This window comes from Hibiscus syriacus, unplaced genomic scaffold (genome assembly GCF_006381635.1).
Source record: "Hibiscus syriacus cultivar Baekdansim isolate YM2019G1 unplaced genomic scaffold, ASM638163v2 tig00110020_pilon, whole genome shotgun sequence".
In the NCBI taxonomy this organism is placed as follows: domain Eukaryota; kingdom Viridiplantae; phylum Streptophyta; class Magnoliopsida; order Malvales; family Malvaceae; genus Hibiscus; species Hibiscus syriacus.
In genome coordinates, this window is record NW_024062568.1 from 2,552,859 (window position 1) to 2,563,650 (window position 10,792).

Below are 10,792 nucleotides of genomic sequence, written 5' to 3' on the forward strand. Positions count from 1 at the left end.
CATAACATAATCTAAAAACATAACATATAATCTGTAACACCCCCAACCCATACCCGACCCGGATATGAGCCAGAGATACTACATTGACTTTAAAACACAACTCTTAATAAATAATAGTAAAATATTTGAACTTGTATTAAGAAAATACAATAATATACATACTGTAATATGAGTTTACAAAAATATTCAGAGCATACACAACTTAACCCTTTAATTACATGCCAACTGCTATTACATAACAAAATGACCTACTGATAAGTTGCTTCTGATCTGATGGTTGCAGGAGTAATTCTGTAAAGCTGCTTCACCTGTCTCGTCTAATTTCATCGGATCCTACGTGTGAAACACTCACACGCTAAGTCATCGACTTAGTGAGGCAATAATAATAAGGCAATGTAATGTAATCAAAATGTCAGGATCATATGATATGAGATGCAAACATGTACTTAATCAATATAGTATACTTCATCAATATCCATACCTGTAAGCGTATGACTGTAACATTCATTATTCTGTATTAATAAATTTATTGGCCCATGATAGCATATTGAGAACCTAAGGTATTTGAGTAATGTGAGGTTGTGCACTATGCTGTCACCACAGCTCGTATAAATGCACCGAAGTGCCCGTAGAATTGCACCGAAGTGCCCGTAGAATTTTGTCCATAAGGACCACGTAGAATTCCTTAAGAATCATATACATATACTATGGATCAAGTATGTGTCTTTCAAGACTTCACACAGGTTCCAAAGGATATATATGTGTCCTAAAGAACCGAGTATACCCTCTACCCTTGGCATGCCAACTATACCTATAGTTCTCATCTACATAACATGGGCTTATACATTTCCCGTAGTTCATATCGCGTAGACATAGTATTTCCATACCTTTAACACATAGGCATATCATTTACATACCTTTATCACATAGTGCATATAACTTTTCTGCATATTCATGTCATGTAATACATATAATATAATTCATGTCATGTAATACATTTAATACAATTTCATGTCATGTATCATAATATGGAATGTAATCATATGTCAAAATATGGAATCTAGACTTATCACAAGTCCAGAACTGAATATACTACTATATTCATGCTATGCATATGCACTCACCTATACTTCTTTGTCTTTTCCTCGATCGATTCTACTTGTAGATTGTTCCCGAACTCGAGTAGGCTCGGTATCTACATAAACATAATTTTTAAGATGATCATCAGATGTCTATGTCTTGAAATTAAGCTTTAATAGCTTACTAATTTAAAGAATCTATAGTTTAGTCATGTTTTCTTTTCTTTCTTCTTCTTTTTCTCATGGGGGAATCGGTTCCCCCCCTGGGGTATCGGTTCCCCTATAGCCTTCTGGAATTTCTTATACGATGAGGGGGTATCGGTTCCCCCTGGGGGTACCGATTCCCCTCTAGCATTCTGGAAATCATATTCGTTGAAGGGGTATCGGTTCCCCTTGAATGGGTACCGATTCCCCTAACCCAGAAATCCTATTTTGAGCCCGGAAATCATCTAATTTCAGCTCAAACATACTTATTTCAATCCCTTTAACACTCTTAGCTCTCATACACTTACTTAAACTAATTATTAACCATTCAATACCTCTAAAACTAAGAAAACTCCTCATCCATATAGAATTGAAGAATCTTACTCCAATTTCAACTTGTTCTAATTTCCATTCTATTACTTCATACTTCTTAATTAGCTTACTGACAAGTCAAAAATCTGATTCAAACATCAAAAACTCATTCCTATCAAGATTTCATCTAAAAACTCATTTTCCAAATCATTCTCTAAATCACTTATCTTGTTGTTTTAATGTCATATAAGGTTTCCTTTATCTTATATAACATACCAACTTTCATTTCCAATCTTAACAATCCAAGAAACTACCAAGTTCAGTTTCTTACCTTAATTGCAAGCCCCACGTTGAGAGAAGGAAGAGAAGAAAATAAGGAAGAAGGAAGAAGAAATGGGAGAGTTCTGGAACCTATGCCACACGTGGGTCTCATATATCCCATAACATTTTATTTTAATAAAAAATTTCCTTCCAAATGACCATTTGGTCCCTACCTTCATTTCATATTTACTAACCTTTATTTTTAAACTATATAATCATCCTACTTTAATCCCCAAATGTTGAAACTTTGCAAATCAATCACTCACCCGACATGGAGGATGTTACAAATCTCTCCCCCTTAAGAAAATTCGTCCTCGAATTTTCATTGCACAAACAAATGAGGGTATTGATGTCGCATATCTTCTTCACGCTCCCATGTTGCTTCTTCTACTTTGTGATTTCTCCACAACACTTTGACCAAAGGAATGGTCTTGTTCCTCAATTGCTTAACTTCATGTGCTAAAATTTGAATCGGTTCTTCCTCATAAGTCAAGTCAGGACGAACCTCAATCTCTTCTGGTGTCACGATATGAGAAGGGTCAGATCTATATCTTCGAAGCATTGAAACGTGAAAAACATCATGTATCTTTTCCATCTCAGGTGGTAAAGTTAGCTGATATGCTACAGGTCCTACTCTCTTTACAATCTCATATGGTCCAATAAACCGAGGACTCAATTTTCCTTTCCGACCAAATCTCAACACCTTCTTCCATGGAGACACTTTTAAAAACACCTTATCTCCAACTTGAAATTCAATTTCTTTCCTTTTAAGATCCGAATAGGACTTTTGCCGATCAGAGGCCACTTTGAGGTTATGCTGAATTTCTCGAACTTTCTGTTCTACATCTTGAATTAAATCCGGACCAAGAACACTTCGGTCTTTGAGTTCATACCAATTTAATGGAGTACGACATTTTCTTCCATATAATGCTTCATATGGGGCCATCTTTATACTAGACTGATAACTATTGTTGTAAGCGAACTCTGCCAGCGGTAAATACTTTTCCCATGATCCTTTAAATTCCATTACGCATGCTCTCAACATATCTTCCAATATCTGAATAGTTCTCTCTGATTGCCCATCAGTCTGAGGATGAAAAGACGTACTAAAGTTTAAACGAGTCCCCAACGCTCCATGCAAAGATTTCCAGAATCTAGAAGTGAATCGAGGGTCTCGATCAGAGACTATGGAAACATGTACTCCATGCAATCTAATAACTTCTCTAATATACAGCTCTGCATACTTCTCCATAGAGAAATCCGTTCTAACAGGGAGAAAATGCGCTGACTTAGTTAATCGATCAACAATTACCCAGATTGATTCTCTTTTGTTCGGAGTCAAGGGTAACCCCGAAACAAAATCCATCGTAACATTTTCCCACTTCCATTGAGGAATGAAAAGCGGTTGCAATAATCCTGATGGAACTTGATGCTCGGCTTTGACTTGTTGACATATCAAACACTTAGACACAAATTCTGTGATGCTTCGCTTCATCCCTGACCACCAAAATCGATTCTTCAAATCCATATACATCTTGGTTCCACCCGGGTGCATCGTTAACGGACTGTAATGAGCCTCTGTTAATATTTCTTTCTTCAAGTCTTCATTGTCGGGTATTACAATTCTTCCTTTACAATATAGATTTCCATCTGACTTAATCTCAAAGTCTTTAATCTCTTTGTTCTTTACTTGCTCCATTCTTTTCAAACACATTCCATCTTTACCTTACAATTCTCCTATTCGTTCCAACCATGTTGGTCTAAGGGTTAATTCTGCACAAAGACCACCGTCTCCCGTTAAAGATAATCTTGCATCCATAGCTCGTAAAGCTGCAAACGTCTTTCTACTCAGAGCATCTGCTACCACATTAGCCTTTCCGGGATGATAGTCAATTATCACATCGTAATCCTTTAAGAACTCTACCCATCTACGTTGCCTCAAATTCAATTCTTTTTGAGTCATCAGGTACTTCAGGCTCTTATGATCCGTATATAAGTAACAACGCTCCCCATAAAGATAATGACGCCAAATCCTGAGAGCGAATACTACAGCAGCCATTTCTAGATCATGAGTGGGGTAATTCCTTTCATGTGGTTTCAACTGTCTCGATGCGTACGCTACTACTTTTCCTTCTTGCATTAGTACACACCCCAACCCGTTATGGGATGCGTCACTGTATACTACAAAATTCTTGCCAGATTCCGGTTGAACCAATATCGGAGTTTCCGTCAGAATTCTCTTCAAAACTTCGAAGCTTTCTTGACATCCAGAAGTCCAAACAAATGTTACATTCTTTCTCATTAGCTTTGTTAGAGGCAGCACAATCATCGAAAAATTCTTAACGAATCTTCGATAGTAACCGGCAAGTCCAAGAAAACTCCGAACTTCAGACACATTCTTAGGAACTTCCCAATCCATTATAGCTTTAACTTTCTGAGGGTCTACTCTAATCCCAACTGCCGAGATCACATGCCCCAGGAAAATTACTTCCTCTAACCAGAACTCACATTTGGACAATTTGGCATACAACTTTTTATCTCTTAAAATTTGCAAGACGATCCTCAGATGTGTGCTATGCTCTTCAGGGGATTTCGAGTACACCAGTATGTCATCAATAAAGACAACAACAAACTGGTCCAAGTAGGGCTGAAAAATTCTGTTCATAAGATCCATGAAAGCAGCAGGTGCATTCGTTACTCCGAATGGCATTACGATGAATTCATAATGACCATATCTCGTTCTTAAAGCTGTCTTCGGAATATCTTTCTCCTGGATCTTCAATTGATGATAACCCGAACGTAGATCGATTTTTGAAAATACCGAAGCTCCTTTTAGTTGATCAAACAAATCATCAATGCGCGGAAGGGGATACTTGTTCTTAATGGTCACCTTATTGAGCTGTCGATAGTCAATGCAAAGACGCATTGATCCATCCTTCTTCTTAACAAATAACACCGGAGCTCCCCAAGGCGATACACTTGGTCGGATAAATCCCTTCTCTAGCAACTCTTGTAATTGATTCTTTAACTCTTGCAATTCTTTCGGAGCCATTCGATAAGGTGCCATTGCAATCGGGGCTGTTCCCGGCATTATTTCAATTTGAAATTCTACCTCTCTATCCGGAGGTAATCCTGGCAATTCAGCAGGAAAAACATCAGGGAACTCTCGAACTATTGGAATTTCCTCTAACCTTTTCTCTTGAGCTCTTGAATCAATCACATTTGCAAGAAAACCCCGACATCCTTGTAGCAATAATTTCTTGGCAGACATCACTGATATTACATTTGCTAAAGGATTAAATCTTTCACTGCTCACACTTATCTCTATTCCTTCTGGACTTTTCAGAGTTACCTTTTTCAATCTGCAACTAACATCTCCATAATACCGGAACAACCAATCCATTCCCAGAATCACTTCAAACTCGTCAAAGGGTAATTCCATCAGATTAGCAGGGAATTCAATTCCCTGAATCTTTATGGGACACCCCTTACAAACTTTATTCACCCGGGCACTCTGGCCTAACGGAGTTGTTACTATAATCTCATTACTCGTAGCTTCTAAGGGAATCCCCAACTCCTTTACTAACTTACTTGTAATATAAGAATAATTAGAACCCGGATCAATCAGTACCAGTACTAATTTATCATACAACTGAAAAGTACCTGCTATAATATCAGGGTCATCACGGTCTTCACTTGTCTTTAGGTTGTATACTCGAGCAGTGGATCGCACTTCAGGTTGAGCAGAGAATTCAGACGGGTTTCTTCCTCTGCCTCTTCCTCGTCCTCTTTGTGAGAAAGAACCAGCTCTTCCAGATGGTGCCGGCTCACCAATAATCAATGGACAATCACGGACAAAATGTCCGGCCTCTCCACATCGAAAACAAGTCCCAGCTGCCATACGACAAGTTCCATAATGGTTTTTCCCACACTGCTGACACTGTCTCCCTTGACCCGGAGTAGATCTCCCAACACCAGATTCCACTGACTGCGTCTGTCTAGGTCTTGCCTGACTTGCTCCCCTAGCAGACGATGCAACTGATTCTGATCTAGCTTGTGATCGGAATCCCGAGTCTCTTCCCCTTTTTGTTGGTGTTGAACCAGAATAAGTAGTCGTCCTCTTTGATGTCTGAACTCTCGAGTCCCCAAATCTTTCATTCTGAGCCCTTTCAAGAGCTTTTGCACGATTGATCACCTCCTGGAACGAGGACAGGTTTAATACTATCAACATTTCTTTAAGTCTAGGGCGCAAGCCCTCCACGAACCACTCGCAAGCGTCTTTTTCAGTAGGCACAAGCTCAGCTGCAAACCTGCTCAGCTTATTAAACTCACATTCGTACTCATACACAGAGCGGCTCATCTGCTTCAAACTCATAAATTCCTGCTTCATTTGGCGGATAAACTGATCCCCAATATACTTGCTTTTAAATTCTTCTAAAAACAAAGACCAATTCAACTGGTCGGTTGACATCCTCATGGTGACGTTCGTCCACCATATCCTCGCCTGACCCCTTAATAAAGACACAGCTCCATCTAATTTCTCCACTTCGGAACAGTGGAGACCATCTAACATGATTTTCAAATCATTCAACCAAAGATCCGCTGACACCGGACCTTCCTCAGCTTCTCCCTTAAATTCGGGAGCTCCTAAACTTCTCAACTCTTTTGCTACATTAATTCTTGGAGTTAGTGGAGCAGGAGGTTGAAGACGCGTCAGAATAGCGTCTAACGTTCTGAAGAACGTATCTTGATCTTGCACAGGCACTCCTTGAGATGCCTGTTCTTCACCGTGCCTGGCCAGGGCAGGTGAATTACTGCTTTCAGCATGCCTATCTTCTCCCGCTTCACTTCGGGAGCTATTATGTCCGGACATCTAATCAGAATAAACACATTGTTCTATTAGCAAAACAGCATACTCATACTATACCAGATCAGAAGTTTTCGCTATTTGTTGGCATGTATTCCATTTACAGACTCCATAGACTCTGGTTTATGCCTAGAATCGGCTAAACCATAGCTCTGATACCATTAAATGTAACACCCCCAACCCATACCCGACCCGGATATAAGCCAGAGATACTACATTGACTTTAAAACACAACTCTTAATAAATAATAGTAAAATATTTGAACTTGTATTAAGAAAATACAATAATATACATACTGTAATATGAGTTTACAAAAATATTCAGAGCATACACAACTTAACCCTTTAATTACATGCCAACTGCTATTACATAACAAAATGACCTACTGATAAGTTGCTTCTGATCTGATGGTTGCAGGAGTAATACTGTAAAGCTGCTTCACCTGTCTCGTCTAATTTCCTCGGATCCTACGTGTGAAACACTCACACGCTAAGTCATCGACTTAGTGAGGCAATAATAATAAGGCAATGTAATGTAATCAAAATGTCAGGATCATATGATATGAGATGCAAACATGTACTTAATCAATATAGTATACTTCATCAATATCCATACCTGTAAGCGTATGACTGTAACATTCATTATTCTGTATTAATAAATTTATTGGCCCATGATAGCATATTGAGAACCTAAGGTATTTGAGTAATGTGAGGTTGTGCACTATGCTGTCACCACAGCTCGTATAAATGCACCGAAGTGCCCGTAGAATTGCACCGAAGTGCCCGTAGAATTGCACCGAAGTGCCCGTAGAATTTTGTCCATAAGGACCACGTAGAATTCCTTAAGAATCATATACATATACTATGGATCAAGTATGTGTCTTTCAAGACTTCACACAGGTTCCAAAGGATATATATGTGTCCTAAAGAACCGAGTATACCCTCTACCCTTGGCATGCCAACTATACCTATAGTTCTCATCTACATAACATGGGCTTATACATTTCCCGTAGTTCATATCGCGTAGACATAGTATTTCCATACCTTTAACACATAGGCATATCATTTACATACCTTTATCACATAGTGCATATAACTTTTCTGCATATTCATGTCATGTAATACATATAATATAATTCATGTCATGTAATACATTTAATACAATTTCATGTCATGTATCATAATATGGAATGTAATCATATGTCAAAATATGGAATCTAGACTTATCACAAGTCCAGAACTGAATATACTACTATATTCATGCTATGCATATGCACTCACCTATACTTCTTTGTCTTTTCCTCGATCGATTCTACTTGTAGATTGTTCCCGAACTCGAGTAGGCTCGGTATCTACATAAACATAATTTTTAAGATGATCATCAGATGTCTATGTCTTGAAATTAAGCTTTAATAGCTTACTAATTTAAAGAATCTATAGTTTAGTCATGTTTTCTTTTCTTTCTTCTTCTTTTTCTCATGGGGGAATCGGTTCCCCCCCCTGGGGTATCGGTTCCCCTATAGCCTTCTGGAATTTCTTATACGATGAGGGGGTATCGGTTCCCCCCCTGGGGGTACCGATTCCCCTCTAGCATTCTGGAAATCATATTCGTTGAAGGGGTATCGGTTCCCCTTGAATGGGTACCGATTCCCCTAACCCAGAAATCCTATTTTGAGCCCGGAAATCATCTAATTTCAGCTCAAACATACTTATTTCAATCCCTTTAACACTCTTAGCTCTCATACACTTACTTAAACTAATTATTAACCATTCAATACCTCTAAAACTAAGAAAACTCCTCATCCATATAGAATTGAAGAATCTTACTCCAATTTCAACTTGTTCTAATTTCCATTCTATTACTTCATACTTCTTAATTAGCTTACTGACAAGTCAAAAATCTGATTCAAACATCAAAAACTCATTCCTATCAAGATTTCATCTAAAAACTCATTTTCCAAATCATTCTCTAAATCACTTATCTTGTTGTTTTAATGTCATATAAGGTTTCCTTTATCTTATATAACATACCAACTTTCATTTCCAATCTTAACAATCCAAGAAACTACCAAGTTCAGTTTCTTACCTTAATTGCAAGCCCCACGTTGAGAGAAGGAAGAGAAGAAAATAAGGAAGAAGGAAGAAGAAATGGGAGAGTTCTGGAACCTATGCCACACGTGGGTCTCATATATCCCATAACATTTTATTTTAATAAAAAATTTCCTTCCAAATGACCATTTGGTCCCTACCTTCATTTCATATTTACTAACCTTTATTTTTAAACTATATAATCATCCTACTTTAATCCCCAAATGTTGAAACTTTGCAAATCAATCACTCACCCGACATGGAGGATGTTACATAATCTGGAAGCAGTTTTTCAAATGTTACTATATAATTTGTAATAAATTAATTGTAGAATATGCTATGGGAGGCAAGTTGTCAACAAAAGGTGACGTGTATAGCTATGGCATTCTATTGCTAGAGATGTTTACGGGAAAAAGACCGACTAATGATATGTTCAAAGAAGGTTTCAACATTCACAACTTTGTTGTGGCAGCTTTGCCTGATAGAGTGACTGAACTTATCGATCCCATTCTTCTTCAAGAGAAATCTAGACAAGGAACACTTACAAATATCACTCTCAATGACAAACATCTTCAACACTTGAATTCAGTATTTGAAATATGACTCATTTGTTCTGCTGAATCACCTACTGAGCGGAGCAACATGAGTGATGTTGTTTCAAAACTTTGTTCTATTAGAGACAAGCTTCTTCGTCCAACACGCTTGCGTCGTGAGCACAAAACTTTATATGCTGCTCAATCTGCAGGTATACTATAAGGCCTTCTTATGCTGTAGTAAACATATTGTTCTTAACAAAATGATCAGTCACTACATGACTTAAAGGCACATAAAATCAGGGGACGATTGCATGATTTTATTTCAAGGGTGTAAACTTTTAGAAAGTTATATTATAAATTTAGGGGTGTAAAATTAGATATCAATAGAAAATACAAAGAAAGTAAAGTAACTGAACTATATGAAAATTTCGTATGTTGCAGGTACCTAAGGTTCCATAATATTAATGGACTCGAGAGGCTTTTGTCAGACAAAGTGCAGTATTCTGGTTTATTCACATTGCATCTGGTGGTATTTGAAGAACTACGGTTTTCTCATATAAAACTCTGCTTTGAGAACATATACATATATATATATGTATGTATGTATGTATATGTATATATATATAAATATATGTATGTATGTGTATGTAATCTTTATAAAACATAAACCACATCCGTTTGTGAATCAATAAATTATAATATTGTTTTGGTAATTAAAACTAGTATGTTGATTTGCAGCTTCTCTTTGTTGTTAGTATTAATGTTCTTAAAGAGTAAAATGATAAAGAAAACAAAACACAACCAAACAAATACAAAGTGGTAGAAAAAGATAGCAGAGAACAGCCCACAAACAAAGCAAATCTATTCTAACTAGGTCATCATTTTGACAAACAAATGTCACAGGTCCTTTAAGAGCTCTTCAATGACATCTTCCATTGTCATTCAAATGATTTAACCGTTTCATCTCGATAAACTAACTTATAGTTCATACATAATAATATATATATAATGAGTCTCAAACCTGACATCTTAAGGATTTAAGGTCTTTGAATTTACCAGTTTTACCAAGGCTTCATTGGTGGTGGTGTTCAAATATTAGGTTATCCAACTAACAATGATAAAATTATTGTATTGTGTGATATGAGAGTTGGTTTGTGTTAATGCAAATTGCATATTCGGTTATTCCTTTTAATATTTAACCAAGTCTCTAATAGCATTCCGTAATCCACACTGTTTGTAGAGGATATGATATTTGCATGCGTTTTCCACTTCATAGTTTTTGTCTCCTCTCCTTTCTATCTCTTGATAGTTTAAGAAAATGGATCATAACTGATAAAAGGGTTAGATTTTGAGCAAGAATCGTGCGGCGATTGATGACATTGGTAG